This window comes from Protopterus annectens, chromosome 9.part0, assembly GCF_019279795.1.
Source record: "Protopterus annectens isolate FY-2018-M chromosome 9.part0, PAN1.0, whole genome shotgun sequence".
In the NCBI taxonomy this organism is placed as follows: domain Eukaryota; kingdom Metazoa; phylum Chordata; order Ceratodontiformes; family Protopteridae; genus Protopterus; species Protopterus annectens.
In genome coordinates, this window is record NC_056743.1 from 1,167,093,958 (window position 1) to 1,167,113,848 (window position 19,891).

Below are 19,891 nucleotides of genomic sequence, written 5' to 3' on the forward strand. Positions count from 1 at the left end.
TTCTGCTTGAGCTATGTATAGGAGTCTTAATGATGTAGCTCTGAAATATCTCTTCAAACGAGGTAATCTCAAACCCCCTTGTTCTATTGAAAGGATCAGCTTTCCCACTAGACTTTTGCACTCTTCCCCTCCCAGATAAAATGCTTTAATTCTTTATTAATTGCAATTCACAGCTTCTCCTTTGGTTGATTGAAATATGCCTGACTTGTGTATAAAACTGAAGGGACTAAAAACATTTTTACTGCTTGTATCCGGGTTCCTATTATATAATCAAAGATGCAATCCTTCAAATGCGTCTTGATCGAGCTTGAAAGCACGAAACAGCAAAATAGCGAAAGATCATATACAGGATTTCTTTCTCTGGGAAAGAAATTGCTTGGCCTCCTCCATTACTTTGACATTTTCCTCACTGTAGTGCGATCTCAGAGTTGGTATATTTAAGTAGGGGGTGGGGGACAAAGCCCCCCCACTTTATGTAATGTTTTGAAGTTTTTATTTTTATTTTTTTTTTTGTGGAACAGTGATTTTTTTTCCCTGGGAGTGTTCGGGATTGTTTCACTTACATGGGGTCGATAAATCAGCGTTCGCTTTTTTAAGCGTTAGCTGATTTAATATAGACAGTTGTATCCTGCTATCCATATCCATATCCATAAAATAGAACTTCCACTTTCTCAGTTTTTTTTATTATCTTTTGCTTAGTATCTTCCTACATATCCTTAGCTGCAATAACAGAATCCTTTTTAACTCATGCTCCTACGATCTTCATTTTATCATGTCCCCATAAATGTGGGTATTGCTGAACCAATTTGTGTGTAGGTACATAATTTAAAGCTATTACCTTGGTTTTATCTTCATTAATTTTGTATACCAAAATTACTTGAAACTGTCTTAGAAAGCTTTACAACAATGAAATGTCCTTTTCTGGTTTTATCAAGTACAAAACATCATCTGCAATTAAAGTCAACTTTTCTTGATTGCCATACCAATTATATCCTTGAATTTCTGAGTCCCTTATTTTCCTTATCAATAGCTCTAAATATAAAGCAAATAACAAAGGGGAAATAGGGCACCCCTTCCTGGTTCATCTGTTCAAACAGAACTTATCAGAGAGGAAACCCCCACCTTAAATTTTCACTTCCAGTCCCTCATATATCCTCCTTATTAACCTTATTGTAATAAGATGCTTGTTACATTTATTTATAGCATGCAAGCTGCTACAGTTTCAAGTAGAACATGCTTTTTTCTTTTTTTTTTTTTCGGTCTTCAAACTGAAAATTTTTTTCTATGTAAAGTTGCGCAGGACACCAGATGAGCTAGCTATGGTTCTGGACTACAAATTATGGTGTGAAATGTGAGGCCCTGCATAGTTGCAGAGCCCCTGTGTGCCCAGTCAGCTCATCAGCAAAAACTGGCAAAGAATGTGACATTTTAACAGCAATATGGAGGTTTACACAAAGGTTGTATGTAAATGAGATCATGTTGGTAATATGAATTGCATCACTACAGAGACGTGCACATCTCTTCATCATCATATGCAAGTTTGCACAGGCATGAATAAGCATTATATGGCACAGGGATGGACATTTGCCTGAATTTTTAATGCACATGGCCATTCTTTGGTAGAGAAATGTACAAATTTGTAACCATCTGAGCTGATTGCAGTAATACAATTTGTTTTACCCTATCAGCAGTGGATAAGTTAATGGTGGCAAAATGACATCTGTCAGGGTGAAAGCCGACCTGATACAAGAGAAAGACCCTGATTTTTATTTTTCTATAATTGGAAGAATAAAATAAATGCCTACACTCAGCCAGCCAGTGAAGGTCTCTTAAAATATTGACATCTGGACTGATTTGACAAATGAAATTATTCAGATAACTGAGATTCCCTATTTTGAAGAGCAGTACAGACATGTCTGAGATGACCTGTAGACATGCCAGCTAGATACTGTCCACCTGTGGAAAGCAGAATTATTGAGAGACAGAAAGAGAGAGAGAGTCCATTGCCCTTTTGTGAGTATACATTACCTTAGATTTCACTGTTATTCAACATTAAGGTAGATCATCTTTTTTACACCCCTCCTCCCCACAGGACTGAGCCCAATGGGTCCTCTGCCTGCACCCGATCAGCCCATTTGTTCTGTGATCAGGGAAGCCATGTATTTCCCTGGTCAGGTGAAAGCCCAAAATTCCATTTGTTCCTGTTCTTGAACCCCTAATAAGATCAGCTGCTCACAGTGAGAGTCAGATGGTGGGGAATGGGCCAGCTTTGATGGTCCTGTGGGCAAGCCTAACATCTCACCCAGTGGAACCTCCCCACATGCCACAGTTGCTCTTATGAAATCTGGTATAGCTGCCTTCCAAGGGTTCCTGTTAGCTCACAGAAAAATAGCATATTGCATTCTCAATAGAACTAGGTTAGACATTGTGGGCTTTTAGAGCTCACACGAGGTGTCACCCATGTGATGAGCCAAAAACTAACTCCCACCAACATGATGGGTGAGCATGAATAAACCTCTCTCACCCACTATCCTCCACTGCCAGCTCATCCAGTGTATCCCATATCTAGGGAGGTTGGCATAATGGTTAAGGTGTTTATCTTGCAAACACAAGGTGCAGGGTTTGATTCTCACATGGGGTAGTTGGCTAGGCTTAAAATGACCCACAAGGGCAGTTAGCCTAGTAATAATCTATGAACCTATGAACCTATCACATCTGGGAAAAGTGGGACTAATCCCCAGTAGGAAGCTGGTAATAGGCTGCCATTGTAGGACAGGTTGACCTGAGTAAGGGAAAGATGATGGAACCCTATTGCCTTACCACCACCTAATTCAGTGGGTTCAAGACTTGTTGGATCAGCATGCTCTGAATACAGAGCTACCAAATACTATCTCTCAATAAGACCATGGGAGTTGACAATCCATACTAGTCTCTGGGTTGGTGAAATCATGTGGCTGTCCCCTTTTTCCCCTCCTATCACTGATCCACTTAGTGCCAATCCTATTGTGTGACTGTGACCCCTTTTTCACTACCCTACATCCTCTCCATCACCTGTTGTCCATCTTCCAGCTGTCTGTCATCTTCTCCATTTATGAACCAACCTGTCATGTGATCACCCACCGCTGTCTGTCTTGTCTGCTGATTTAAGTTTATTGCCAGCACCCTTATCTCTTCCTTACCTACCATACCTTTGCTTGCTAACATTTATCCTCCCCCCATTTCCCTTATATATTTCAGAAAAAGGATGTCTATCCCCACCACAAAAAGTAAAGCACCTTTTTTTCCTACTTCCTCCGGCATAATCCTCTTACTTTATCCTAATGTGTTTCCTTCCCTTGTCTACTATCTCCCCATTTTCCAACTTTTCTACTCACCCCTTTTCCATACTTATAAATGCAATTACACTGGCATTCATGCATGGATACCTATAGAATAAGGCTACTGGCAAAGTAGCTTTAACAGCTAGTCAGTAGAGCTGAACTTAGGTACATGCAGCCTTTCACACCCAGATCTTGTGATATCATTACAAAGTGGCACTCATTAGTGACACTTATTGGCTTCAGAAGATATATCAACAACTTTCAAAGATATATAGGAGTTATGGGTCTATATTATGATGATGAAAAACCTTTCCAGTGAACACAACTTCTTCGACATGTATTCAGCAAAATTCACTTCCCAAATTCGCTGAATACTTACATGGCAAAGACGTACTTGGCCAACTACATAATTTTGCTCTTTTCTCCACTGCAGTGCGATCTAGAAGTTGGTATATTTAGTTGGGGAGGTGTGGGGGGTGGAGCCCCCCATATTGGGCGGTGTACGGGGCATAGCCCCCCACATGGATGGGTTTGGTTTAGCTAGATTTAGTTCTGTTGGGTTGCAGGGCAAGTATTTGTTTGCCCTTTAAGTATTCAGCTCAAGCAACAGAGACCTCCAAAGCAGAAACGCAAGCAACCTCCATCCCCCAACACAACCCAAATGACACATAGCCCACAGACTCAGTGTGCCATTCAATCACAGTTCATAAGGCAAAACAACGTACCCAACACACTAGTCATAGGTGACTCTATATTCAGGCACACTGATGTCCCACTCACCAGGCTAAACAAGGAGAAGGTTACTGTCAGCTGCCTGTTGGGTGCCAGGATTTGCCACATAACTCACGCACTCAGGTCACTCCACAACATGTACAAAAATGACTCTGTCATTGTCCATGTTGGTGTGAATGACCTGAGATGTACCTTCCTGGACTACATGAAAAGAGACATGGAATAGCTCTCTGATCTTGTAGCCCAGGCAGGTATGACCCTATCACTGAGAAGCATCCTGCCATCACCCAGAATGATACCACAGTACAAGGACAAAATGATTGACTTCAACAATTGGCTAAGCTTCTGACGTCATTCTCGGGGGATCCAGTATCTGTCTGCCTGGGACGACATGATCGACAGACCACGATGCTTTGCCAGAGATGACCTGCACCTGTCATCCCAGGGATTCTGGATACTGCCTAAGGCTCTTGCTGCCCCTATAGTGCCTTTTTAGGCAAGGTTTAAATGACAAATTCACCACCATAACAGGAACAGGCAAGCAAAAACTGAGGGTAGTGCTACTCAATGCTAGAAGTCTAAATCTCAAAATGCACTCCCTCGAGGCACTCCTTAAAATGGAGAACATCAATATCTGTGCAGTGACCGAGACCTGGTTCAAGACTCCATAGAGCACTCCTGCATTACCAGGCTATAACTCCTACCACACTTTTTGGACACCTAACCTGCACCGGAACACCAAAGGCAGATATGTGTCCATTTTCATTAAGGATATCCACACTTCCAGGCTAGTTGCTCAGCATAATGCATCCAAGATTATCCAAGTGCAACTAACTCTGGGCAAAACTGCAATCCAAACTGTAGCTTGCTACAGATCCCCCACCATGCCCCAGGATTCCTACTCCTCTTTTCTTGATTTACTGGAAAATATTAGGGTTTAACCAAACACCCTAATAATGGGCAATTTCAACTACCCTGCCATTAACTGGGAAAACTACTCATGTACCAACTCCTTCGATCAACGCTTTCTGCAATTCATAAATTCCAATGCCCTGGATCAACCTATCCACATCCCCACCAGAGGCAACAATATCCTAGACCTAATCATTACCAACATGAGTGACTGGTGTTCCACACCTGAAGTCAACTCTTCGTTGGTCAGATCCGACTATAAGCTAATCACCCTAGATATCCAGATCCCGCCCCCACCCCCCATTAAGGAAATCATGGGAAAACATTTCTCCAAAGCCAACTTTATGCTTCTTAAGACAGAAGTGGTGAACTTCATGACCCCCATGCAGATGGACAATACAGTTATGACTGCTGAATCCTACACAAATGCACTCTATAAGCACTTACACGAGTGCATGGATCATGCTATCCCAAACAGAACCAAGATGCTATCCTCCAAATAAAGGAAGCCAATCTGGTTGTCCCCTGCCATAAACAAACTCTACAACAGAAGGAAGAAACTGTTGCAAAAGAGAGTAAAACCCCATGAGTGGAGGAGTTCCCTGGTCAGGCTCAGTAAGAAGCTAGGATTCCTTATAAGATCCTCCAAAGCTAGCTATGAAAACAAAATTGCCACTGATTCTAGGGACAACCACAAAGCATTCTATAGTTATGTCAAGAATCTCAATGGCAACACCCAGATCTGCTCTGAGTTACAGCACAACAGCATGAAAATTACAGAACCAACTGATATTGCCAATGTCCTGGCAGATAGGTTCAGTGCTAACTTCACCTCCCTCTCACCACCTAATGGGCCCATATCTATACAGGAAGAATGCAGAGTCCCTGTCATCACAACTACGCAGGTAAAAGCTGCACTCTCTAAAGCCATAAACACAGCATCCATGGGACTGAAAAACATCCCAGGCTGTGTTTTACATTAACTTCAGAATGAACTGGCTCCACACCTAAGCACCGTGTTCAATCATAGTCTCACATCAGGCTCTGTGCCCACTGAATGGCGCACAGCAGCAGTTATCCCAATCCACCAAGGGGGAGCCACCACTGATCCCGAGAACTATCGCCCTATTAGCCTGACGAGCCTGGACTGTAAGGCCATGGAACGTATCACCATGGAACTCATAAACAAAGACATTGGTAACCTCCAAACTCTGCACCCCACCCAGTTTGGGTTTGTGAAAGGCAGATCATGCCTCCTGAACTTGATCAGCTTCTTTGAGGCAGTCACCAAAGCTGTAGACGAGGGTAAGGTGGTTCACACAGCCTATCTTTACATTGCCAAGGCTTTCAACACCATCCCTTATTCTGGAATTATACCTAAACTCACTAAACTAGATATAAATCCCTACGTCACAAGATGGGTTGCCAACTGGCTCACTGTAAAAGTTGCAGACTCCAAATCTGACTTCAAACTAGTGACAAGTAGAGTACCACAGGGTTCAGACCTGGGACGTCTCTTGTTTGGTATCTACTTCTGTGAAGTACAGGTTAACACAGAAGGCCTTTGGCTAACGAAGTTTGCAGATGACTGCAAACTAGGAGCCATAGTTGTGTCCCCAAATGATGTGGACATCCTACAGAAGGGCATCACTGAGACAGATGCCTGGTGTCAGAGGCATGGCCTCATGCTCAATGCTAAACAGTGCATTGTCACCCCCTTTGGTAAAAACTCTGTACCCATGAACTACCACATAGGCGGCAGTCCACTTAATGCCAAATGTGTGATAAGAGACCTGGGGACCCAGGTGGGCAGTAGTCTCTCCTTTGATAATCACATTGCCACAGTAGTCAGGAAATCCTTCTACTTGGCACACCTCATCACAAAAGGGTTCTCATCTCGGAAAAAAGAGGTCATTGTTCCCCTCTACTCGACACTCATTAGACCCATTATAGAGTACAATGCCCCTTTTGGAATGCACCTCACAAGACATCTGCAGCAGCTGGAAAGGCCACAGAAGTATCTCACAAAGAGGATTACTGGCCTCAAATAGATGCCCTACACTGACCATCTCAAAAAACTCCAGCTTTACTCCATAGCATATCGCCTACTCCGAGGTGATCTCTGCCTAACATATAAAGATATGTCAAACCCAGAGCTGTTGGACATGCTACACCTAAAGAAATCCCAATTCCTCCGAGCTACATGCTCTAGGGACCTAAACCTTGTCACCACAATAAACAGGACATGCTGGAGGGATAGATTCCTGTCCCAGAGACTTCCCATACTCTGGAAAAAGCTACCCATCTATGTCAAGCAAAGTTCCTCATTAGCCCTCTTCAAGAAAAATCTTGATAACTGGATGGGAAATAGGAAATACACCCTGGGGATCACTTCTGTGGCTCTGTTTGACAGGGGCACAGAAAAATAACTTTCTTGGGTGGCGTAAGCCAGGAAACCTTGTTGGCTAGGCTTACTTAGGCCCTTGTACCAATAGCCTAGTACCGGGTCTATATTAGAACACCGAACATTCAAAATGTCGTGTGTTCTAATATCGAACCCTAGCAATCGAAAATACAAAACATCGAACATTCAGAACAGCAATTTTTTTTCCTAGGGAAAAAATTTGCTGTTCCAAAACACATACACACAACACAAGCACACCAAACAAACAGCAATCCACACACATACACCTAAACTCTTACACCTAACCCTACACTAAACTATACATACACCACTAACTATCCACTTACCTTAACCCAAACCCTAACCCTAAGGTCCGTCACTATCGCACAGTCACCTCACCTGCATCCTAACCCTAACACACCTACCCCACCCTAACCCTCGCGTCCACACAATCGCACACTTACCTGACCTGTGCCCTAACCCTAACTCACCTAACCCACCCTAACCCACACATCCACACAATCGCACACTTACCTGAACCTGACCTGTAACTTTCCACCAGAGCACTGACTATACCGAAGCAACAGAAATAGACAACCAAATTCTTTCCCTAGGAAAACATTTGGTTTTCTGTTTCTTCGATATTTTCAGCGGGTCGGTATTAGAACACTCAACATTTTGAATGTTCGGTGTTCTAATATAGACCCCCCCAGTACCTACCTATGAACCTATAAAAGTGAATTTCACTTGAATATGTGTCAATGAAGTGGTGTTCACTGGAAAGATTTTTCACTGATGTAATATAGGCCCAGGAGTTACACATAATTACATAAGATATGCACATACACAGCCACTCCTGAATACTTCTTATCATAATTTCCACAGTTTCACCACTGCACCCTTTCTCTGGGTGGTTCTTCACTGGCTGCACAAATGAGAAAACCAGCACTATTAAATCATGTTTCATGCACCTCTGTTTTCACATTCACCTTGCACACTTGTCCAGTGCAGAACTGTGAATACCTTTGTCTGTGACTTAAAACTAGAAATGAAAGAATTGTTGCTGAGAAATAAAGAGTGCTTTTTTTAGAGCTACCTGGTAGAACAAATTTAATTTAATATCATACTGAAACTGTACAAGGGAAGAAGGTAATCAGAAAATCATATAGGGTGCCATAGTCCAAAAAGGCAGGAATAAGTAAAGAAGTAAGAATAATACTTAAATTGGAAGTTGCTGAGGAGTCTTCAAATGTGAATTGTCGTAGTCCATAAACAAGATGACTCCATAACACTTTGTAGGGCCTTCTGGAGGTTGAAAGACACATCCAATTTTGGCATGTGTCCAATACCCAAAAGGATGAGTTCATACAAAGACCAGAGCCAAGACAAGTGTTTTGACCACATTAGGTGTGACCATGGGATATCCGGGTCAAGCAATATGGCTACTTTTATGGACGGGTTATCCAGGTCTCATGACTCATACTGAAAAGTATGGAACTGAGGTTTTCTAGGCTGCAAGGGGAGAGTGGGTCAGTGTGGCATAGTAAAGGTGAATAATTCTGGTTTTCTATATAGTAGTGTTTTTATTTTGAGGTGGCTTGTTATGAGTGTTTTACTTTAAATTGTTGGCAAACATACCTCTCAACTGTACAGATTATCACAGGATGTCCAGATGTTTCTTCATATTTTTGGTACATTTTTAAAAAAAATTGTGGTTTTCTGGCAAATTCGTGGCAAATCATTAAAGACTGAAGTTAGAAAATAATGAGAAACCTTTGAGTTTCAGCCTTCATACCCTTCAGAAAATTCATGCTAATGCAAAACATGTTATTCAATCAACTTTCTAAGTTTGTAAGAGCAATATTTAAAAATTGTACCTATTTTTGGGCCTTTGTCCCACTTTTATATTTGGCTTTGTCCAGATTTCTTGCTCTAAGAGCTTGAGAGGTATGTTGGCAAGGAGAATATGCTTGCCATTATGCAGAGTGGTTATTAATTGATTAGAAACATATGCTGGGTGGGGATTGAACGTTAGGGGTAAATTCTTACCAAATCAAAGACATTGGCCTGTCTATGCAGAGGAAAATTTTTGTACATAGGGAGAAGCTGACCTCTCAAAGGGAAAAGTTGTGTTTGCCTCTTAGGGTGGAGAGAGTATTCATATGAAAGAAAGAACTGCTTTGCAGAGATGTTGGAAGTACTGTCTGAAATAGAAACTTACTTACCTTTGTGACAGAGAAGGAATGTTTCTTATGAGAGACTTTTGGCTGCAGGTGCAGGAAGGGAGAGTCCTGGTACTTGCCAGGTGGAGGTGGAAATTTGAAAGACTTCTGTATTTTCTGTTACTAAATATAAAATACATATGCTCGCATGCAGGCTCGCATGCACACACACACACACACACACACACACACACACACACACACACACACACACACACACACACAGACACACAGACACACACACACACAGACACACAGACACACACACACACACACACACACACACACACACACACACACACACAAAATTTCTGACAGTTAAACTTATCTGTGCAGTATGTAACTCAGATGACATTTTTAACCTGTTCTTTAAATGAAAGGACTGGCAAACATCTGGGTTGGTCTGTTTCTGTAGACATCTAGTTTATTCATTTGTTATATTAATTGCAAGTGCATCATATTTGCATAAAATGATCATTCAGAACCCCAGGAATGGTCAGTTACTCTTGACCAGGAGGTGCTTCTACAGTACTTAAGCTGCTATCACAGCAATCTGAATGAAAGGGACGCTTCCAAAATCTTGCCAGAACTAGCAGTTGCAAGACCACTGTGTAGACAGAATGAGTTGAAGGAAAACCAAACAATAGACCGCCATGGAAAGCAACTGGAAGATGAAAAGAGGGGCTAGTCGTACATGAATAGCATTTTTTCTAAGGCACTGCCATAGTAGTGGGGAGTCAGGGACAAGGAAGGACTGGTAGTGGTGGTGGAGGAAAGGCTGGGTCATGCTGCATATGAACTTTGGGTTTCTGGAGGATATTTCGGGGGTCATTTATTGGTTTGGGGTATGTAGTCAAGCAACTCACTGAATAATGTACAGTATGCATACATGGATGTTTAGAGTGTCTACTTGACCTGTTTGAGATGTCAAAATTCCTGACTTTGCACAGTACTACTGAAAGGTATTAAAATGTGTGGGTGCTTTCCTCCTGTCTGAAAATGAGCAAGGTTAAATAATGTAGGTCTTGTTGAAGAGTAGGTGTGCTGCAATGAAGGGGGCAGAGGGGGCTTCATTAAAGAAGGAACATCTTAACATCCAAGGTTATTAGTGAATAGATGCTCAACTGCCAAACTGAATTTTGATTTGTGTTCTGCTTTATTATTTTGCAAGACAAATCTTACTGCAAATGTTCCAAATGATCTTTCATAGTCACCTAATACCACATTAATCTTGTGTATTTCATGAGCTATGACACTGTGTAATCATCCTCATGTTTTCCTTTACTTGTAACAAGGCCAGCATTGAAAACTGACCCAGGGGACACAGACCATCCATCTTTAAGTAAACAAGCAAACCAATAAATATATAAATAAAATCAGTCCATGAATTATAGAACTCTAGGCATATTTTCAATTACATATAAAGAGCTAGAAATATTTTTACACATCTGAAACATTTAGTACTCATACCATTAGTTTCAGCTAGATCATTTGTTGATTACTCACACCCCCAGTGATTTCCTAGTCATTTACTACTGACTGCCTCTGGTGGCACAAGTCAGTCACATTTTCATATCTTTGCTGTATCTGTTGAATTAACTGTGGTTTGCCTTTAAAATCCATTTGCACAGAGCTGAAACTAGAAACATCTGATCACTCCAATTTTGCTTTATCTTGACAATAAGCTGCAATTAACTGAAAATTTGATTTTTCTAAAGAAATATACATGCTCTTTTATTAGCATAGTAAGTTATATTAAACGTCTATCACCATTCTGAGATCTTTGGACAATCTTGTGTTCAAGAAAGTTTTATCCCATTACAATGAAAATTACAGTTGAAGTAAATGGCAGTTTTGAAGAAATGTTGGAGTAAAAAGACAGTATAAAGGTAAATGGAAAAATGGATGAATATTCAGCAAACTGAACTAATTCATAACTAACTACTGATTACTTTAAACACATCAGTATTTGTGGTATGCAACAGACCTGGGGATAATTAATATGACTTCACTGTTATGTAAACCCCAGGGATGTTTTCTTTCAGGATTCTGTTTAGTCCTGCCTTTTCACTTGCTATGTGTCCTTCCTTGTCATTTTACTTCTTGGATATGTCTAACCACATGTATTCGATTCATGTTTTAAGTCTTGTTACTATTTTTCTACAGGGGTTTCTACTGTACTTATTTTTATCTACAACGCATGTTGAATAACTTATCAGCTTGTTTCTTTACCAGGAGGATGCCAAGTTATATATTTCCTTACTTATACTTAACATTTCAGCACTTTTTTTTCTCTTCAGACATGTGCCTAGTTCATTAACATATGCTTTTATCTTACTGTACATTGCACTCTTCCTCAGTAATCTATATACCCTCAACAGCCAATGTTTTATATATATATATATATATATATATATATATATATATATATATATATATATATATATATATATAGGCCTACTTCACTTGCTAGAAAACACATTTCACTGAAACTCATTTCGTCGAAGCCTCATTTCACTGAAAATTAATTGCCTGAGCACAATTCACTGAAAGCTCACTTCACTGAAAACTCATTTGACTGAAACTCATTTCGTCTAAACAGGTATATACCCATGTTCCCCATGGTAGTGCGATCCTGGAGTTAGTATATATAGTAAGGGGGGGTGCAGCCCCCCTTAATTTAAATGTTGTAAACCATAGACATGGATTCTTACAAGTCAAATGAATAACTCTTTCCAGAAAATAATATATACCCAAACTATGTGGGGGGGCTACGCCTCTCACTCCCCCAGCTATATATATATATATATATATATATATATATATATATATATATATATATATATATATATTTTTTTTTATATATATATATATATATATATATATATATATATATATATACATATACTAACTCCAGGATCGCACTACATTGGGGAACAGGGCATATACCTGTTTAGACAAAATGAGTTTCAGTCAAATGTGTTTTCAGTGAAGTGAGCTTTCAATGAATTGTGCTCAGGGAATTCATTTTCAGTGAAATGAGGCTTTGACAAAATGAGTTTCAGTGAAATGTGTTTTCTATCAAACAAAGTAAACCCATTTATATATATATATATATATATATATATATATATATATATGGGTCTACTGCTTTTGGGTCAAAAATGATTTCAGGCAGTTCACTTCACCGAAAATGCATTTTACTGAAAACCCATTTGGTCGAATCCCATTTGGTCAAAAATGGAATATAGCCCCTTCCCCACTGCAGTGCGACTCTGGAGTGAGAATATAAAGTTGGGGGCGTAGCCCCCCCACATTTTGCAACTAGATTTTCCTGACGTTGTATGTTTCAATGTATTTGTAATGGATACACAAGTATATAATAGTGAATACACTGCAATTATGTGGGGAGCTACACCCCCACACCCCCCCAACTTTATATTCTCACTCCAGGTTCACACTGCAGTGGGGCAGGGGCTATATTCCATTTTCGACCAAATGGGATTTGACCTAATGAGCTTTCAATCAAATGAGCTTTCAGTGAAGTGTGCTGCCTGAAATCATTTTCGACCAAATGTAATTCGACCAAAAGCACTAGACCTATATATACATATATATATATATATATATATATATATATATATATATATATATATTTTTTTTTTTTTAAACTGCAAACCTCCTAATGCTAAAAACAACAAAATTCTCTTCCTTTCTTTTTATCCAGCAAGGGATAAATATGATATACTGTATGATTACAAAAGACTCCTTGAAACAAGTCACACATACTGTTTGTTTATAAGATTTCACCACTATTGCTTTGTAAAAACTGTAACTTGTGTAGATGCCAGTATTTAGAAGACTGGTTCTTAACCATAGACTGCTTAAAAGAGCCAGAAGTACAATGGATTCTGCTTGAAATTAATGTGTAGATATAAGGTCTCTGAGAAGATCCTTGGTAACTAACCAGGCATATCCAACAACTGGAACATCCACAGAGGTTTCTTACTAAAAGAATACAGGACATAAGTAAAATGCCCTATGCAGACTGCCTCAAGGCCCTATCCTTGCGTTCTGTCTCCTGTCATCATAGTTTAGTTGTTATATACGTTGCATGGTGTGAATCTCAAAAATGATGGGAAAAGGGGTTGAGGATGGATGGATTCTGATAAAAAAAATATCTGGAACCATTTGTGTTACAATAGTTATTCTGTATAACCTTTGATGCCATACTCCCAAAGGAACCTATATATCTCTGTGAATTACCCTCGCATGGTGTAACCCTTGCTTCCATTCTCCTTAAAGGGTGTATCCTATTATTTATTTACAATTATTCATGTTTTTCAACCTTATGTGGTATGATCCCATGCTGTGCAAACCCCATTCTGTTCTCCCTTGAGGACCTGTTCAGCCTTCTGTTAACCCTGCTATAGATATATAAACTTATGTGGCATATTCTTTCAAGAATCAGCCTAGTTCTATGGTAGCCTACAAATTCTGTCTACTCCATGCTGACATTCTCAGTCATAGATTACACTTCCTCTGCTTTAAGGCTCGAAGTACAAAGGTGGAATTGCTCAAGAAAAAAATTGGGAATACTCCTAGTGTCTCAATGCTGAATACATATGATAGAGACACTGTAGATGTGGTCTAGCATCATTAAAGTGTGTATTCATTCATTCATTCATTCATTCATTCATTCATTCATTCAGTCATTCATTCATTCATTCATTCTTTCAGACTGAATTCTCTTGAAAATGTACTACATGACATACAAATGTAGTTGTCTCATTACCATTAAAGCTATAATCCCCAAAGCTAGCATCCTGCTTTTTTAATTATCTAAAGACAGTAAATATAAAATTATAATTAGCATGAGTTATGCACATCAAAAAATATTTAAGCAGAATAAATTCATCATAATGTATCATAATCCATAATCATAATGTATTGTATACGTTTTATATAGTGCAACTGCAATTCCTTGCAATGATTTTTAACTCTGTAACAGTTAACTTATGTTTTGATTCTTCAGTTGTCTTCCATTCCTGCAGAATTTAATGGGACTGTTTGTACTGGATATCCAATCTTCCTTATAGGACAGGCTTGATTTGTAGACTACAAGAAGCCGTCTCTACAGCTATTGGCTATCACTGTTCTCAAAGTTTTTCCCTTCTACAACAGGACTAGTTGTACCATTGTTCTTACTCCTGTAAGTTCAGGCTTTTGCTTTATAAAATGAATATTTGTAATTCCTTATTTAACACTTTCCATTTTCCTCCAGAGCAACACAGGACCTTTGTTTTGATACTTTATCAACTACTTCAGCTTCAGGCTGCTGATCCTTCCATGGTTTCTGCTATGCTTACCCAGTTTCCAACCTCTAAAACCCATACTTTTTCTACAGTTTCTTTCATGGTTGTATTTCTGTCTATGCTGGTTTCTCTCCAGAATGTCCTTAATTTCGGATGATTTTCAGGGTTTAGTAAAGTTGTTGACATAGATAACTTGATTTTGAAGTTTTTATCCATTAACATCTAAGCTTGTGTGAGACTGACTTCTTGCAGTAGAGAATTTCTGTATTCCAAAACTGAGAGATGACAGTCATAGCTTTATCCTGTTATAGTTCTCATGAGAATTTTCACTGCTTGAATTGTTTTGGCATCTTTCCATTTGACTGTGGAGAATGTGGACTGCAATTTTTATGCCTGAATTCTAATATAAAGCTCTTCTAATTTTTTGACTTTTGTACTACAGAGCTTGACAGATATGAAATTTGGTACCCCTGTGTCAATAGTATAGCTTTAACACATTAATCACAGCTGCACCTGTTCTGTCTATTACTTTGCTTATTTTGAAAAGTTTGAAGTAATAATCCATAGGTATGACATACAAGACATTTTTGAATTGGAAGAAATGTGTGTCCACTCAGCTATATGGATGATCTGGCACTGGGTAAGCTATCATATTTCCCTTTACACTGTTGTTATGATACCTAGTGCAGGTAACTCAACTCTGTACTATGTTCTCCAAGTTGACATGAATCAAATACATTAATGCTTTTACTCTTTCTTTGCACTTTACTAGTCTAGATGTGATTTTTCTTTCCTCTCAATCATTTTTCTTCTTAGCTGTTTGTGAACTATTATTTGATAACTTTTGCCATGGGCAAAACATTTCATTCTTTTTTGAAAGAAAAATAAGACGGAACTTTATTCTTTACAGATGAATTTTGCTCAGGCCAGCTTTGTAACAGCTTTCAGTAGCTGCCATTCTAAGATAATCCCAGTACATAGGTTCATAGGTTCATAGGTAGGTACTAGGCTATCGGCCCAAGGGCCTACGCAAGCCTAGCCAACAAGGTTCCCTGGCTTACACCACCCAAGAAAGTTATTTTCCTGTGCCACTGATGAGCAGAGACACAGAAGTGATCCCTGGGGTGTATTTCCTATTTCCCATCCACTCATCAAGATTTTTCTTGAAGAGTGCTAATGAAGAACTTTGCTTGACATAGATGGGTAGCCTGTTCCAGAGTATGGGAAGTCTCTGGGATAGGAATCTATCCCTCCAGCATGTCCTGTTTATTGTGATGACAAAGTTTAGGTCCCTAGAGCGTGTAGCTTGGAGGGATTGGGATTTCTTTAGGTGTAGCATGTCCAACAGCTCTGGGTTTGACATAGCTTTATATGTTAGGCAGAGATCACCTCTGAGTAGGCGATATGCTATGGAGTAAAGCTGGAGTTTTTTGAGGCGGTCAGTGTAGGGCATTTGTTTGAGTCCAGTAATCCTCTTTGTGAGGTACTTCTGTGGCCTTTCCAGCTGCTGCAGATGTCTTGTGAGGTACATTCCAAAAGGGGTGTTGTACTCTATAATGGGTCTAATGAGTGATAAGTAGAGGGTAACGATGACCTTTTTTTTCCTGGATGAGAACCCTTTTATGATGAGGTGTGCCACGTAGAAGGACTTTCTGACTACTGTGGCGATGTGACTATCAAAGGAGAGACTACTCTCCACCTGGGTCCCAAGGTCTCTTATCACGCATTCAGTGTTAAGTAGATTGCTGCCTATGTGGTAGTTCATGGGTACAGAGTTTTTACCAAAGGGGATGACACTGCACTTTTTGGCATTGAGCTTGAGGCCATGGCTCTGACACCAGGCATCTGTCTCAGAGAGGCCCTTCTGTAGGATGTTCACATCATTTGGGGACTTGACTATGGCTCCTAGTTAGTAGTCATCTGCGAACTTTGTTAGCCAGAGGCCTTCTGTGTTAGCCTGTACTTCAGAGAAGTAGATACCAAACAGGAGCAGTCCCAGGATGGAACCCTGTGGTATTCCACTTGTCACTGGTTTGAGGTCAGATTTGGAGTCTGCAACTTTTACAGTGTGGGTTCTGTCAGTGAGCCAGTTGGCAACCCATTTTGTGATGTAGGGATTTATGCCTAGTTTATTGAGTTTAGCTATAATTCCAGAATGGGGAATGGTGTCAAGAGCCTTGGCGAGGTCAAGATAGGCTGTGTGAACCACTTTACCCTCATCTACGGCTTTGGTGACTGCCTCAAAGAAGTCAATCAAGTTCAGGAGATATGATCTGCCTTTCACAAACCCGAACTGGGTGGGATCCAGAGTTTGGAGGTTACCAATGTCTTTGTTTATGAGTTCCATGATGATACGTTCCATGGCTTTGCAAACCAGGCTCGTCAGGGTAATAGGTCTATAGTTCCCGGGATCAGTGGTGGATCCCCCTTTGTGGAGTGGGATAACTGTTGCTGTGCGCCATTCAGTGGGCACAAAGCCTGATGCGAGGCTATTATTGAACACGGTGCTTAAGTGGGGAGCCAGTTCATTCTGAAGTTTATGTAAAATGCAGCCTGGGATGTTGTCCGGTTCCATGGATGCTGTGTTTTTGGCTTTAGAGAGTGCAGCTTTCACCTGTGTAGTTGTGATTACAGGGACTCTGCATTCTTCCTGTATAGATATGGGCCCTTTAGGGGGTGAGGGGGGTTAAAGTTAGCACTGAACCTATCTGCCAGGATGTTGGCAATATCAGTTGGTTCTGTAATTTTCATGCCTTTGTGCTGTAACTCAGAGCAGATCTGGGTGTTGCCATTGAGATTCTTGACATAGCTATAGAATGCTTTGTGGTTGTCCTTGGAATTAGTGGCAATTTTATTTTCATGGCTAGCTTTGGAGGATCTTATAAGGGATCTCAGCTTCTTACTGAGGCTGACCAGGGAGCTCCTCCACTCATGGGATTTTACTCTCTTTTGCAACAGTTTCTTCCTTCTGTTGTACAGTTTGTTTATGGCAGGGGACCACCAGATTGGCTTCCTTTTTTTGGAGGATAGCGTCTTGGTTCTGTTTGGGATAGCATGATCCATGCACTCATGTAGGTGCTTATAGAGCTCATTTGTGTAGGATTCAGCAGTTGTAACTGTATTGTCCATCTGCATGGGTGTCATGAAGTTCACTACTTCTGTCTTAAGAAGCATGAAGTTGGCTTTGGAGAAATTTCTTACTGTGGTTTCCTTAATGGGGGGTGGGGTGGGATGTGGATATCAAGGGTGATTAGCTTATGGTCAGATCGGACCAACGAGGAGTTGACTTCAGGTGTGGAACACCAGTCACTCATGTTGGTAATGACTAGGTCTCGGATATTGTTGCCCCTGGTGGGGGTGTGGATAAGTTGATCTAGGGCACTGGTGTTTATGAATTCCAGAAAGTGTTGCGCTAAGGAGTTAGTACATGAGTAGTTTTCCCAGTTAATGATGGGGTAGTTTAAGTCGCCCATTATTAGGGTGTTTGGTTTAACCCAAATATTTCCAGTACATCAAGAAAAGAGGAGTGGGAATCCTGGGGCATGGTGGGGGATCTGTAGCAAGCTACAATTTGGATTGCAGTTTTGCCAAGAGTTAGTTGCACTTGGATAACCTCGGATGCATTATGCTGAGCAACTAGCCTGGAGGTGTGGATATCCTTAATGAATATGGACACACCCCCACCTTTGGTGTTTCGGTCCAGGTTAGATGGCCAAAAAGTGTGGTATGAGTTATAGCCTGGTAGTGCAGGGGTGCTCTCTGGAGCCTTGAATCAGGTCTCAGTCACTGCACAGATATCGATATTCTCCATTTTAAGGAGTGCCTCGAGTGAGTGCATTTTGAAATTTAAGCATTTAAGTGGAAAGAAGAGCTAATTTTTTTAGAATACTTCACTCCTCAACTTTAAGTTGGGGGTATCAGATTGTGGGGTAGCACCAGGCACCAGAATAGCTAACTACATTTGTGTTGATGCCTATACTGTTTAAAACAAAGGATGATACTACTGCTATGGTAAGCAGGTGCCAGGCAGTGATTTTCTATAATGGGCTATCATAATGGCCTGGCAGGTACTACTCACAGTCCCTGCGCAACATATACAAAAAGATTTTCACTTTCTGGCTGCACCAGGCAGGACTTCTGTTGAACTTATGTCCACTCAATAGATCAGAATGAAGAACCCATGTACATAGCTCCATTTTATGGATACTATGTGCTGTTGAGCAGTAAGGTACATGGGTGCACTTCGGAAAGTATCAGTAGCACAGAGTGGCAGTGCTACAGGCTTTGCTGTATACATGCATGAGCATAGTGAGTGCATAACCTCTTAGCTTGAGGCCAGGCAAGGATGAGACTGGTAGTCCTGACTGTGGGTCATAATGCATTGCTTTACAACAGCAGTTCCAAGATAATCCAGCTAAGCTGCCTCATTATCATAATACCCACAGCTATAATGTCCAAATATAGTGGAAAAAAAGCATCACCATATTATTGGAGAAGGCATTCAGATGTGCAAGTCATGAATGGAAATTACGTGCAGAAGAGTTTGTGCATGTCATTGATTCAGACCCAGACAGTTGCTATCCATAACATTGGCAAAGGTCATGTGTTGCTGACCTGAGTGAGGGCATACAGACACTACAAGGACTGTGGGATGGCCTGCACCACATGTAGAGGGACATGACATATAAAGACATAGAGAAAACATGCCTGCTGAGACAGGGGTGACCCAATTAGCATCCATTGATGTATGCCTGAGAATACTGGCAAATGCTCACCATGGCTATGCAAGGCTCTAGATGTATGGTGAATGGTCAAAGGCCAGGCATATGCCAATGACACCCATGCAAGGGTCTAGATGTATGGTGAATGGTCAAAGGCCAGGCATATGCCATATGTCATCCAAAAATGTTCCTCCATACATTGCAGTACTATGTTAAGGAACTGGTGTAGGATCTACGAGGCAATCGCCCATGAAAACTCTTAATC